Source organism: Oryctolagus cuniculus, chromosome 6, assembly GCF_051225735.1.
Source record: "Oryctolagus cuniculus isolate XC-2025 breed Fujian yellow rabbit chromosome 6, ASM5122573v1, whole genome shotgun sequence".
Taxonomy (NCBI): Eukaryota; Metazoa; Chordata; class Mammalia; order Lagomorpha; family Leporidae; genus Oryctolagus; species Oryctolagus cuniculus.
This window is the reverse complement of record NC_142872.1, coordinates 113,753,112-113,767,970: the sequence shown is the minus strand read 5'-3', so window position 1 is coordinate 113,767,970 and position 14,859 is coordinate 113,753,112. Positions and strand designations below refer to the sequence as shown.

The window sequence follows — 14,859 nt, the reverse complement described above, 5'->3', positions numbered from 1 at the left end:
CATTTAAGAAACCATTTATAATGCAAATTGGAGCACCTGGTAAGTGTAGCAACGTGCCTTTCCCCTTCAATTGGCTAAGTCCTTGTAGTAATTTTTAAAGCCAACCAGAATAACAAATCTTTTAGGAAGTCTTTAATGGTAATTTTTTTCCATTATCAACTTAGCTGAGCTGAATATGATTTCTGGAATTTCTTTCCCTGTTTCCTTCTTTCTCTTTTCTTTTCTTCTTTTCTTTCTTTCTTTCTTTCTTTCTTTCTTTCTTTCTTTCTTTCTTTCTTTCTTTCTTTCTTTCTTTTCTTTTCTTTTCTTTTCTTTCTTTCTTTTTTTTTTTTTACAGGCAGAGTTAGAGAGAGAGAGACGGAGAGAAATGTCTTCCTTCTGTTGGTTCACCCCCGAAATGGCCGCTACGGCCAGCATGCTGTGCCGATCCGAAGCCAGGAGCCAGGTGCTTCTCCTGGTCTCCCATGCGGGTGCAGGGCCCAAGCACTTGGGCCATCCTCCACTGCCTTCCCTGGCCACAGCAGAGAGCTGGCCTGGAAGAGGGGCAACCGGGACAGAATCCGGCGCCCCAAACGGGACTAGAACCTGGGTGCCGGTGCTGCAGCGGGAGGATTAGCCAAGTGAGCCCTGGCGCCGGCCTTCCCTGTATTGTTTCAAGATAGTGTTGAGCACAAGGGAAATTTGTTTGAGATTTGGAAGGTGAGAATGAAGCAGCAGCCACTGTTAGGCTCTGAAGGTCAGTGTGAGAGGTAGGCACTGTGGCAGCTCCCCACCTGCCAGTGATTTGCTGGCTCACCTGTTGAGGTAGGAAGCACCTGGGCTTGTGTTTCTACCACTTGAACCTTCTTTCCACCTCCAGCTTCTTTGAGTCCTCGACCAGTTGCCAGCGTCTCTTTGCGGCGTAAGACGCCAGCAGCTCTGCCCACCTCCTGCATCACGGAGGTTAGCAATGGTCTGTTTGTCCCTTTGGGGTCCTGTTTGTTCTCTTAGATTTTGTTTTACTTTTGTTGGTTGCAGTTTGTCGTTGTTTCCTCCATCTTACTTCTTTTCTGCGTCTTGGCCTAACTGACCTGTGGTCAGACTACAGTCTTTCATAAATTTTCCATGAGCAATGAGAATTTTGTAACGTTTAATTCTGATACCAAAGCTCTCAGTTGATGTCATTAATAGGATTCTACCATTCTGATGAAACTTTCATTGAGAGAGAAATTGGCACCAGAAACAGTGTCACTGCAAATAAACACACGATTGAAACAAAGACAAAAACGAAACAGACCCTATCTAATATGGCAAGGGGAGGACCCAGAAGGCGTGAGGACAGCAGAAAATGGTGTTGGCAATTGGAAGGAAGGAGAACTTTGTTGTTGAGCAAATTAGTGAATCTGTTACCTGTTAATCCTGTGAAAAATAGAAAGCATATCTAAAAAACTGATAGAGCTGATTAATAAAATTTCTAGGCAGAACGCTAAATGTGACAACTTGTTTCCTTCTGCTGGACATCATAAATTTCAGAGAAAGTTGAACTAAGGAAGGAAATAATCAGTTTCCAAGCATAGATTAAGTGATACATGAGGATCTAAAGCTTACTATAAAACTCCTCCTCTTTCAAGCAAAGTATCCTCAACTGGAAAAAAAATAAAAAGTTCTCAAGGCAAAGATGAAATCCAGTGTGCTGTCAAGAAAATGTAGCCTTGGGGCATGTCATAGATGAGGTCAAGGGTGAGACTGTAAAGTCCTTTTTTTAGGATATTAGAAAGATTTCAGTTGATGCCTCATAGATCCCTCGAGATAGATAAAAGACAAAAGACCTTTCAAAGGTTTTTCAATGTGCCTTGCAGACCCTTTTCTTTACATAATAAGGTCTTTAAATAAGGTTTCTAAGATTCTTAAGGTCGATGTCCCACCTTAACCTCATTTGGACCTAAAGTAGAAAAAAGTTAATTTAAAAAACATTAGTAAGTGTACTTTTGTCTAATGAAATACAATAAAATTTTATAACCAAAAATGAAAGTAATTCCTCTATCATACATTGAAATGAGAAGCAAACTTCAGAATCTCAAATTTCTGCATATGGTAGTTAAACTGAGGAAACTATTGAGTGAGAAACATCACAGTGAGTATACTATTCAAACAAGTGTTACATCTAAGGAAAAGGAATCAGGCTTTAGAAAATAGAAGCCAAGAAGGCAGAGCTAAGAGTGGCAGAAAACAACTTCCAGGTAGTCAGTCTGAGCCCAAAACTAGAAGCAAAAAGCAGCTTGGATTCAGCTGGAAATCAGAACTGCCTTTCCCAAATCTACATGGGGGAGGGTGCTTTCTTGGGGATAGCTCCAGGCTCACTGCTTAGAGGAGCACAGACTAAGAAGCATCGTCCTCTGCTATCACCATCTTGAAATGCTTAGTATCTGAATAAGGGGTCCTGCAGAAGCAGGCCTCTGCCACCACTGTGTGTGTGTAACGAGCAAGTAACTTGCTTCTTACGTTACTGTACTTTAGTCCACAAGGAACCTGTGGAATCGCAACCAAGGGGTCTTTTCCACACCTGGGCCTGATGCTGAGGTCCTGACTCTTGTGTCTGAGCTGGTTGCTGTTAATTCAATGAAGCATTCGGAAGTGCCCTAGGAAGGGGGTCACTATTTTTTTTTGTGTGTGTGTGTGGTGAAGGCATGAAAGTAATTTGTTGACAGAGGACAGACTGTGGCAGTTTTAGAAACCTTTTGCCAATATTCAGCTTCTTTTTCTGACATTTGTAAGTGTGGTACTGATGATAGAAAAGGAAGTTGAGAAAAGGGAAAGCAATTCGATGAATGATTTACTAGGGTAGGTAGAGTTTGAAGTCGTAGCAGAATGACTTGATTTAAATTTTTGTTAGGAAACTGAAAGTCCATAACTGGTGTTACTATGAGGGATCAAAGTAGGGTTTAGAGTTGGGGCCATCAGCAGCATGTCAGCAGTAGGAAGTGTGAATAAATGAGAAAAGATGAAATACAATGTGAGCACACTGGTGATGAGCCAATGAAAGAAGACTGAAAGGAGGTGTTGTAGAGGTGAACCAGGCGAGCGTCTTAATGGGGATGTCTAGGGAAGTGGATTTCAAGAAGAATGGGGGATTGGTAGTAGCAAATGCCGCAGAAAGGTCAAGGCAGATGAAGTAGAGAAATAACTGCTGACTTTAAAGCAAAAATCACTGGCGTTAGGCAGCAGAGAGTTTCAGTATTGCTAAGTGCATGAAAATGATTAAGAAAGGTGGTGAAAAATTAAGCAGTAAAAACTGTATTTCTAGAATCCTGAAACATTAATCTTAATGTTCTCTTACTAACTCTTGGAGTTGATGGAGACCTTAGAGATCTCATAGTTCAATATCAGGGTAAAAAGCCTGAGAAGTTGATAATAAAATGTCTGCACTTTAACTTCTGGGGAATTTTGGAGAATTCACTATCTCAAGACATAATTTATTCATTTGCTAAAAGGTCTTTCCTACTAACTCGATGACAGTAATTTGAGTAGATATATCGTTCTCTTTTTTTACCTATGTGTGTACTGTGGGTATCTATATACTCCATGGTCAGATACTGACGTTTTAAAAACAGCCTCCTGGCATAGGCTTTTTCTGTGATATTTTCAAAATAGATTTTCAAAATGCTGAGGTTCATGGGCCTTGCAGTTACTTTCTTCCTGCATTCATAGAAGTTATGTACAGCTTTTGACTACAAATAGAAAAACAAGAAAAACAGATGATGTAGGAGAACTGATAGAAACATTACCAACTAACATCGCATAGCCTTTTCCCCAATGTATTCAAAATAAGGAATAAATAGCACTTACACAATCCTTGATCACATGTAGCTTATGAGATGTTTCACAATTCTGTTCATGAGGTTTCCTTTGTTTCAATCTTTGGGAAATACAAGAGATTTAGTTGTACAAATAGTAGAGGTGAATTGAATTCAGGTTGTATAATTGAGTTCTCAAATAGACTTGGGCTTTGGGTACACTGTGTTTATTGTTTGTTCATAGTCGCATTGGCATCTATCAAGAGAAGAGCAAAATAAATGGAAGGAAGTGTTATTTCCATGCTAAAGGACTAAATTTCACACTTGTTTGCAAGATGAAATTTTAGTTGACTTGGGGGACTTCCTGACATTTTCAGAACTCACAACTCTACTTCAATTCACTGGAGAGAGCAGAAATAGTTATAGACCAGTGACATCACCAGAGTTGTGTTGGAGAGGACTACCTGATAAAAATATTGCTCTTCTTTTAATATGTTGGGGTACATACTTTTGTGAAAACAGATATGGGAAAAGGTTATTTCTAAACATAATCTACTGTGGGAAGTCCTAAATAAAATATGCAGAAGGTGAAAACCCTGACACAGTACCATCGCTTCTCCTAGAATTGCTTCTGTCACAACCTTTTACCTGTAACTTCTCTCCGTCTTACTGCTACATTTCCCAACAAGAGAAAGTCTAACAGGGATGCTCCTCTTCTCAGGAAATCACGGCCCATATAGTTGATAGTCTATAAAAGGCCTGAAGGGGATACAGAGATTATATGTACCCCAAGTCATGTCAAATATGCCTTGAAGAACATGCTAAAATGCAGAAGACAGACATGCTGGAGAGGAAATAGTATTCAATACATTTTATTTCAGAGCTAGAACTATCATAATACTATATATAAAATTATAGTATTTCCTCTGTGTCTAATTTGAGGTTAATGTGCCCCCTGTGTTCTATTTAGTTTCTCCAACCTCCAGTGTAGTATAATGTAGCTTTATCAAGGCAATGTATCTTTTCAGATAGCTAAATATCTTTCCAAAGGCAATAATCACCCAATTCTTAAATGAGCTTACTGTATATGTTTGAAGATTGGGGTACACATAAAGCTATTATTATTATCAGAAACAATTTTAAATGATTCATAACATTCTTCACATACCTTGAGTCCAGCTTCCAAGATAATTCCTCACAGCATTACAGACTATATAGACATGAGAACACAATCTATGTCCAAGAATTATTAAAAAAAACCAACAAGGTAAAATCCAGTTTGTCAAGTTACCTTTCTATTCCCATGTTTCTTATTCTTTGTATTTCTGAATCTGTACCTCTGTGGTTATCTCTGATGAAATAATTTCACTTTTTCCAATTTTCTTATGATGGCAAAAGCTTGGAAGATGATGACATTGAACATTTTAAGGACCTCAAAATCAGAACTGGACAACAAGATATAGGTAGGCAATGAGGATCAATAACACTGAGTAATTTAAAAAATTCTGTGAAGGAATGAGCCTGAAAAGCAACACAAACTTGGTCTACTTTTTAAGATTTTATTTATTTATTTGAGAGGTAGAGTTACAGAGAGTGAGAGGAAGAAAGAGAGAAAGGTCTTCTTCTTTTGGTTCACTCCCCAAATGGCCACAACGGCCGAAGCTGCGCCGATCCGAAATCAGCAGCCAGGTGCTTCTTCCTGGTCTCCCACGTGGGTGCAGGGGCCCAAGCACTTGGGCCATCTTGTACTGCTTTCCCAAGCCACAGCAGAGAACTGGATTGGAAGAGGAGCAGCGGGGACACGAAGCGGCGCCCATATATGATGTCAGTGCCACAAACAGAGGATTAACCTAGTGCACCACGGCGCCGGCCCCCTGGTCTACTTTTATTCTCTAGGAGAATAGATGCATTTTCCTTAATTTACACCATTTTTATATGTCCCCATTATGCTTGAGTGTGAGAAAATGCCATAAAGCCTTCTTTCTAGTTACTTATAAAGTAACTAGAACACACTCTGTGCCTTTTTTCCATGTTCACTTGAAACTGACACTTTATTTTTTTTTAAAAAAGTAATGCTATTGTTTTCATTTATATGTTAGTATCAGTGAAGCTATGCATTTATTCAAACTTTTATTGATCACTTTTAATTCTTATTCTAGAAATTCCTATTTGTCACTTGCCTAATTTTAATGTTATTGATAAGCTTCTTGTTGATATGCTATATATATATATATATATATATTTGACAGGCAGAGTAGACAGTGAGAGAGGGAGAGAGACAGAGAGAAAGGTCTTCCTTTTCTGTTGGTTCACTCCCCAGTGGCTGCTACGGCCGGTGCACCACGCTCATCCGAAGCCAGGAGCCGGCTGCTTCTCCTGGTCTCCCATGCAGGCGGACAGAATCTGACGCCCCGACCGGGACTAGAACCTTGGGTGCCGGCGCCGCAGGTGGGGGATTAGCCTACTGAGTCACAGCGCTGGCCAGATATGCTATATTTTTAGATATTAAGGAAATTAGCTGTTATTCATATGTGCTTGAAGTGGTTACCCAAAAATTTTTTAAAGAATTTACTAAAATGTTTAAAAACAAAATAAAGCTTGTATAAATCAATATTGCTGCAAATGTAGTTTCATCAAACTTTGTTTTATATCTTTTTCAAACTACTGGTAAAGAATAATATACTACTGTAGTTTTAATGATTGGTAACTATTTTAAAATTTGCTGTATATGAGTGAAATGATTATCCTTTCATTTGCTTATTAATTATACTGCTTGCCTATATTCCCACTAAACCGGTGTATGTTCACTTGCTGAGCTCCATTTGGTGGAGCATTAACCCATTGACCATGATGTAAAGTAAAAATGCTATCTCAAAAACTAAGAAAGAACCACAGCAGGAAGGCAGGAAGAATTGCATCTATGAACTGCATTGCTCTGTTCTGTTTTTGTTGTTATCACAGTAACATGAGAATTGATGAGAACTGTGTTGTAGTAATTATCATGTACTTCAGTGCTATTGCATGAGCATTTTTAAGGAAGAGCAAATATTGAGATGCATTGAAATATTTATCCTACTTTGTGGCCTGATCGATGATAACCAACTGTAGTATTTTCCTTCAATATACATAGTTGAATTTCAATATAAAAAGTTTGTTTATAATTTTTACAAGTGGAAAATAACAGGTAATGTTGATGACAATGGGGATATATTGGAACTTTTGTATCTTGCTGATGGGAAAGTAAAATTAGTTCCTGTGAAACAGTTTGACCGTTTCTTATAGTTGAATATAAAATTACAATTTGACTCTGCAGTTCCACACCTAGGTATACATAAAAAGGAACTGAAAGCATCTACTCAAAATTTTATACAAAAATGTTCATAACAGCACAATTGTTAATAGTCCCAAATTAGAAACAGCTCAAATGTCCACCCATAGATGAATGGATAAACAAATTGTGAAGTGTATCATTAAACCATAAAAAGGAATGAAATACTGATTCATGAATTGAAAACATGTCAGATGATAGAAAACAGACACAAATTGTCACAACTTATTGATTCCACTTATATGAAATCAGAGAAAAATGTAGTGAGGAAAAAGCAGAATAGTGTTAAGAAACAGCTTACTATTTTATTCTTTTTAGTATTTTTTTTCCTACTTAATACCATTGATTGAATTCTTTACTTAACACAGAATTATTCTTAGGTGTTTAAATCCAATTGAAAATTGATCCCTGTTAAAAATAAGACTGGGAATAAGAGAGGGAGGAGATACGCAGTTTGGTACACATTCTCTCAGGCTTACCTCTAAGGATAAAGCTAAAAAGTTGCCATGTGACTCCAAATCACATTAAGTTGGCAGGAACCAATGCCATCTTAGTAGCTAAAGTGATCAGTTTAAGTTCAAAACTGATCATGAAGATAGGAATAAGTGTCAAAGAGATCACATAAATAAGACCAAGCATCCGCTAATAATAATATATAGAATTAAAAAGGAGAAAACGATCCAGCACTGGAAGTAGGCCACACAAGGGACTCACAAAATGACAAATGTCCTAAACAGCATTCTGGCCTCAGAATCAGCCCTCAGGGCATTTGGATCTGGCTAAAAAGTGCACGAGAGCATCCATCTCAGGCATGGAAAGCCAAGACACTGTGGCAAAAAATGAAAGATGTCTGTAGGTGAGATCCCAGTGGAAAGAAGGGGCCGTCAAAGAAGGAGGTACCCTTCTCTGAAGGGAGTAGAGAACTTTCACTTTGATTAAATCCCTGTCTAAATAATGTCAGAGTTTGTGGACTCAAGAAGCTTCCATAGCCGTGGCAGCTCATGACAAGAGCCTTGGGTGATCATTGACATCATAAATAAGAGTGTCAATTGTTAAATCAACAATAGGAGTCACTGTGCACTTTTTCCCCATGTAGGACCTCTATCCTTAACAAGTTGTACTTCAAAAAGTACTTTAAATTTGTGTGTGTGTGTGGGTGCACACTGTTGAAATCTTTACTTAGTATAGAGTTTATCTTCTGTATATAATTAAAAATAAATCTTAATGAAAAATGGGATGGGAGAGGGAGTAGGAGGTGGGATAGTTTGGGAGTGGGAGGGTGAGTATTAGGGAAAGAACCATTTTTTAACCAATAGTTGTATCTATGAAATTTATATTTATTAAATAAAAGCTTTCTATTAAAAAAGAATTGCAATTGTAATTTTTCTTTATTTATTTAAAAAAAATTTTTTTGACAGGCAGAGTGGACAGTGAGAGAGAGAGACAGAAAGGTCTTCCTTTTCCATTGGTTCACCCTACAATGGCCGCTGTGGCCAGCGCCAATCCAAAGCCAGGAGCCAGGTGCTTCTCCTGGTCTCCCAGGCAGGTGCAGGGGCCAAGCACTTGGGCCATTCTCCACTGCCTTCTCGGGCCACAGTAGAGAGCTGAACTGGAAGAGGAGCAACCGGGACAGAATCTGGCGCCCCGACCGAGACTAGAACCTGGGGTGCTAGTGCCGCAGGCGGAAGATTAGCCTAGTGAGCTGCGGCGCCGGCCCGCAATTGCAATTTTTCTGATGACTGGGTACAGCATTTTCTTTTGGAGTGGCGGCAATGTTTTGGGACCAAATAGTGTCATGACTATACAATATTGTAAAAATACTAAATGTCACTGAATTCTACTCTTTAAAGAGGTTAGTTTTGTGTTATGTAAATTTTACTTAAAGTAGGTTTGGGTTTATATAAAGTATTATATAAATGCAAAATTCGGGCAATTTTTCCAGCATATTATATTGAATACAGTTTTAGTCATATCATAATTACTCAATTTTGAAGTCAAAGAGAAAAATAAAAAATAGAAGTTAAGATTTCTAATTCTTAGTTTTAGAATTTCTTCCATAGGTGTGTCCTGTTTTAAACCATATCTGAAATTAAAAAAGGGATTTAAAAACAGATGAATGGGAACTTACCTTCTAACACATTTTTTTTAAACTTTAAATTGCATTTCTTCAGACTAATTTTTAAAATGGGAAATTTTCTCCATTATTTAAAGCTGGAAGGTCTTTTCTAAAATGTGATTTGCAGACATTTCAGGAACATATCATTGCCAGCAAAATTTCGTAGCAATCTTCCAAATATTTAATTGCTTCTCTATCATCCAACTGGAGAAGCAGTTTCCCCGACTTCCTTGGCTTCATTGAATATTGGAGGAAAGACACTTGGACATCGTTCACTGGCAATCTGTGGCTAAGTGAAATATTATGACAAAACACACACACACACACACACACACACACAACACATTCCTTATGTGTGCCAGTTACCTGGTTTCTCTTTTACTGGCAGAAAATGTTTTGAGTTTTCCTCTGCTCTAGCATGTACTAATATAGATGGTTCCTATTAATTGTAATAATTTGAGATTTCTTTCTTAGCTATTTCTTTCTGCAGCCAAAGTGTTTAGTAATGAGGTTGGTGTGGGACAAAGAGATGCACACGGATTCTTTTACTCAAGTATCTTGTTTCAAGTAATAATCACATGATTAAATCTTTTATTTGCTTCATATTAATACTATTTGATAGGCATTTGTTAGAATGAGAAGAATTCATATTGATGACCCCATTAAATGAGTTTTAAATGGTCAGAGAATAAATAATTTATTTTTTCATCCATGATTTTAACTTCAGAAGAAATAGAAGTCCTTGCTAACTACTTCAGGATGTCTAACAAGATAGAAAGAATGGTCATGTTTATTCTAATATATTTTTTTTTATCACATGAAAATAAATTCTCTATGCACTATTGAAATGGGTTACATGTCATGTGCACCCACTACTGGAAAATGCTATCTAGTTTTACAACCACAGATTTTAATTTATTTGAATCATAAAAAGACCATGATTTTATTATAATGGCTATGGATTTATGCTTTTCTTTTCAGAAAATAAACACTTTCATTTATTTTACTGGACAAATATAAATACTCACCAAAAGATTCATTCTTCCATCTACTCCATCTGGTAGTTCAGTTCTATAATATGTTATTTCAATCCAATGTTAACTATGAATCATAAATCAAATAATTTTTTAGTAGCAGCAAATTATAAGTTGGAAATAGTTATAATAAAATCTGCTTAAAACCTGGCCTTAGATATCCAAAGAATAAAAACACATTTAAATACCTCTAACATTTTAACTACATATATACAAAGTAACCTAAGAACCATACAAACTAAAAGTGATAAAACTGAGGATCAATCTAAACCAGAAGTTGAAGTGACATTGTATTGATCTGTGAGCACTTGAAAGTAGAAGTATGGAGGGGCCAGTGACATGGCTCACTTGGTTAATCCTCCACCTATGGCGCTGGCATGCTATATGGGCACTGGATTCTAGTCCCAGTTGCTCCTCTTCCAGTCCAGCTCTCTGCTGTGGCCTGGGAAGGCAGTGGAGGATGGCCCAAGGGCTTGGGTTCCTGCACCCGCATGGGAGACTGGGAGGAAGCGCCTGGCTCCTGGCTTCTGATCGGCGCAGCACCAGCTATAGCAGCTATTTGAGGAGTGAACTAATGGAAGGAAGACCTTTCTCTCTGTCTCTCTCTCACTGTCTATTAACTCTATCTGTCAAATAAAAAAGAAAGTAGAAGTATGGAGTAGGAATAATGATGCAAACCAGATTAATCATCTTACTACTGGTATGTTCAGTGCACATCAGGACTTTAGTGATGTATTAACTCTCATTGTGGACTCCAGATGTTTCTGATCTTGATAGAAAAGTGAGAGAGTCTGAGACAATTCACAGAAGTGATTATATTGATGCCAATGGAAAGAAATTAATCTAATTTGGAAAAGAGTAATATGAGAAGAGCCAGTCATTATTCTGTTAATTTCTTCAGTTGTAAGGTGTCTATTGTGTTTGGGATCCTATAATCTCCCCCAGGAGATATAATCATAAATAATGGAAGCCCTTTCTTCAAGGACATTAGTGTTAATTTTTATTTGTGTGAGCTAAACTCATGCTATTCACAATGTAATCCAAAATTACTTGACATATTAGAACAAAAACAAAACAGAAAAATACTTCCTCGGGAGTAAGGGCAGGCAATAGAACATGACTGAGAGAAATAGAACTGTAGGTAAAGATCTGAATGAATCTTCTAGAAATTAAAAAAAAAAAAAATCATTGGTTGACCTTAAGAACAGCAGGGAAGACAAAGAGGAAGGAGTTATTTAATTAAAGATAAGTCAATGGGCCAGCACCATGGCTCACTAGTCTAATCCTCTGCTTGTGGCACCAGCACTCCAGGTTCTAGTCCCGGTCGGGACGCCGGATTCTGTCCCGGTTCCTCCTCTTCCAGTCCAGCTCTCTGCTGTGGCCTGGGAGGGCAGTGGAGGATGGCCTATGTGCTTGGGTCCTGCACCCTCATGTGAGACCAGGAGGAAGCACCTGGCTCCTGGCTTCAGATTGGCACAGCGTGCTGGCAGTGGTGGCCATTTTGGGGGGTGAACCAACGGAAGGAAGGAAGACCTTTCTTTCTGTCTCACTGTCTAACTCTGACTGTCAAAAAAAAAAAAAAAAAGTCAATGAAAAATATCAAATTGGAAGAAAAATAAAAATATTTTTTGAAAAAATAAGTGAATTTGAAGGGCTGTGTGAAACAATGTACCTATGTGAGTCCAAGAAGGAAATGAGAGAATAGAACAGAAAATATTGGGAAATATCAAAACTGCAAATATCCCTAAGTTGAAAGACATAAATTGACATTTTGAAGAAACTCAGAAGACTTCAAGCAGATGGTCAAACTTATCAAAACCAAATATATAAAGAAAATCCTGAAAGCAGCCAAAGCTTACGTATTACATAAAAGAGAACTACTCACCAGAAGCTGGAAAAGCTGAAGACCAAATACCTTCATGGTGTTTGAAAGAATCAAGCAAATCAAAACAAATCAATCCTTGGAAATCAAAGTGCTACATCCCATGTAAATATAAATATGTAGAAGCAATAAGGATATATTCATATTGAAAGAACAAAAACAAAAGCAAAACTGGAGAATTGATTCATAATGGACCTGCCCTATAAGACATGCTAAAAGAAATACTTCCAGAAGAAGAGAAATTAGGACAAATTAAAATTCAGATCTTGGGAAGATAAAAAGAGAACAGAAAATGATGAATATAGAATAAAATAATTTCTGGTTTTTTTTTAAAAGATTTGGTTATTTTTACTTGAAAAGCAGGGTTAAAAGGAGAGACAGAGAGGTCTATCATCTGTGGGTTCACTACCCAACAGCCCACAATGGCCAGTGCTGAGCCAGGCAGAAGCCAGGATCCTACAACTCCCTTCATGCTCCCCTTGTAACTGGCAGGGGCCTAATCACTTGGGCCATCTTTTGCGATTTTCCCAGGCACATTAGCGGGAGCTGGATCAAAAATGGAGCAGCTGGGACTGGAACTGGCCCACATTGCAGGCAGTGACTTAACCAGCTGTGTCACAACACAGACATCCCCTGTTCTGTTCTTAAAATGCCAAAGACAGAGGTGAGTGTTTGGCCTCGTGTTTGCAATGCTGCTTGGGATGCCCACATTCCACGTTGGAAGGCCTAGCTTCCGGCTTATGCGCACTAAGGGAGGTAACAGGTGATGACTCAAGTTGTTGGGCCCCTGATATACACTTGGGAGACCGAGATTGGGTTCTGGGCCCCTGGCTTTGGCCTGTATCAGCTGTGGCTGTTGTGTGCAGTTGAGTAGTAAATCAGTGAATGAAAGACCATTCTGTTCCTTTCTCTCTTTAAAAAAAAATGTTTGCAAAAAATTATAACATTGTATCTTGAGGGCTATAAGATAAGGAAGATGTGATTCATATGGCAGCTGCAGAGGGTAAATGGACCTCTTTGTTGCCAAAGTTTATAAATTTAACATGAAGTGTGATACTATTTTATCTGATATTCCTAAATTTTTAAAACATTAAATATTTGTAGATTCACATGAACTTGTGCAGAATACTATAGAGAAATCTCACACACACCTCACTCAGTGTCTCCAATGGTAGCATCTAACAGAATCATAGAACAGTGTCATAGGCAAAGCAATGACAATTATTATCCTTCATGTTATCCTTTCAGAACCACTCTGACTTCTCTGCAAACTCCATCCTCTCGTTAATTCATGATAACCATTTCTTGAATTTTGGCCATCCTTGTCTTATTTCAAATCACAGAGGAAATACTTTTAGCTTTCCCCATGTAGTAGGGTTTTGGCTGTTTGTTGGCCGTATATTTACTATTTGAGGTACGTTCCTTCTGTACATAATTTATTGAGTTTTATCACAAAGGGATATTGAATCAGGTGTTTTTCTTCCATCTTTTGAGATGATCATTAGATTTGGTTCTTTATTCTGTTCATGTGATTTATTATATTCTTGATTTGCAAATCTAGAGTGATCCTTGAATACCTGAGATATATTCCACTTGGTCATGGTGTGTGATCTTTTTGATTTTTCTGTTGGATTTGATTAGAATGTTGTTGAACTTTTGTATCTGTGCTCATCAAGTATAATATTCTGTAGTTTTTTTGGTTTTGTTTTGCCTTTGGTTTTGATATAATAGTATTGATGGATTTGCAAAAGAGTTTGGCAGAATCCCATCCTTTGCAATTTTTTAGAATAGTTTGAGAAATATTGGATTTAACTTTTCTGCAAATGTTTTGTAGAATTTAACCAAAAAGTCATGACAGCCTACACTATTTAGATTTTCTATATAAAACTTCAGGGTTAAAACTTGGTAGCTTGTATGTGTTGAGCAATTCACCTAATTTACATATAGTGATTCAGAGTAGGTTCTTATTTGCCTTCATGTTTATGTAGTACCAGTTGAAATAATCTTTTCATTTTTTTTCTTTGTTAGTCTGGCTAAAGATTGTTTCACTTATCTTTTCAAAAAATCAGCTTTCCTTTCTTTCAATAACCCTATATATTTTTTAGTTTCATTTAGGTTGCTTTTCTTAGTCATTGCAGTGAATCACTAGACTGTTTATTTGAAACCCACTTTTGATATATGCACTTATTGTTATAAACTTTCTAACATTGCTTTTGCTTTATCTCAGATTGTGATGCTTTCATTTTCTTTTGCTTCAAGATTTTTATTTTTAATTTCTTCAAAGCTCCATCAGTCATTCAGAACCATGTTGTTCAGTTGCCATTTATTTGTAAATTGTCCTTGTTCTTATTTTTGTTGTTTCTAGTTTTATTACATTGTGGCCTGATACATGATACATAATTTCAATTTATAAAAAATATTGACTTGATTTATGGCTTGATATATGCATATTCTGAAAAATACTCCATGTGCTGAAGACACATATATGTGTAGCTGTGGATATTTGGTGAATGTTACTAGGTCCATTTGATCTATAATATATTTCAACTCAAATGTGTCTTATTGATTTTCTGTTTGGATGATCTGTCCATTGATGACTGTGGGATATTGAAGTCCCCACATAATATTGTATGGAGGTTTATTTTTCCCTTCAGATATATTAATATTTGATTGATATGTTTGGGTGGTCTGGTATTTATATATATATATATATATATATATATATA

General features: G+C 37.3%; 1 long non-coding RNA gene across 3 annotated transcripts in view; it reads left to right on the top strand.

Moving 5' to 3' along the window:
• The first annotated feature begins 375 nt into the window (after positions 1 to 375).
• Positions 376 to 14,859, top strand: part of LOC149126261 (uncharacterized) — a 157,398-nt gene continuing 142,914 nt past the window's right edge. For 2 of the 3 annotated variants that reach the window (XR_016235789.1, XR_016235787.1), the window contains exon 1: positions 376 to 942. This is a non-coding gene — a long non-coding RNA (uncharacterized LOC149126261). Of the gene's footprint in view, positions 943 to 5,171; positions 5,237 to 6,093; positions 6,329 to 14,859 lie in introns of those variants that run through there. The other variant, XR_016235788.1, reaches the window with a different exon arrangement.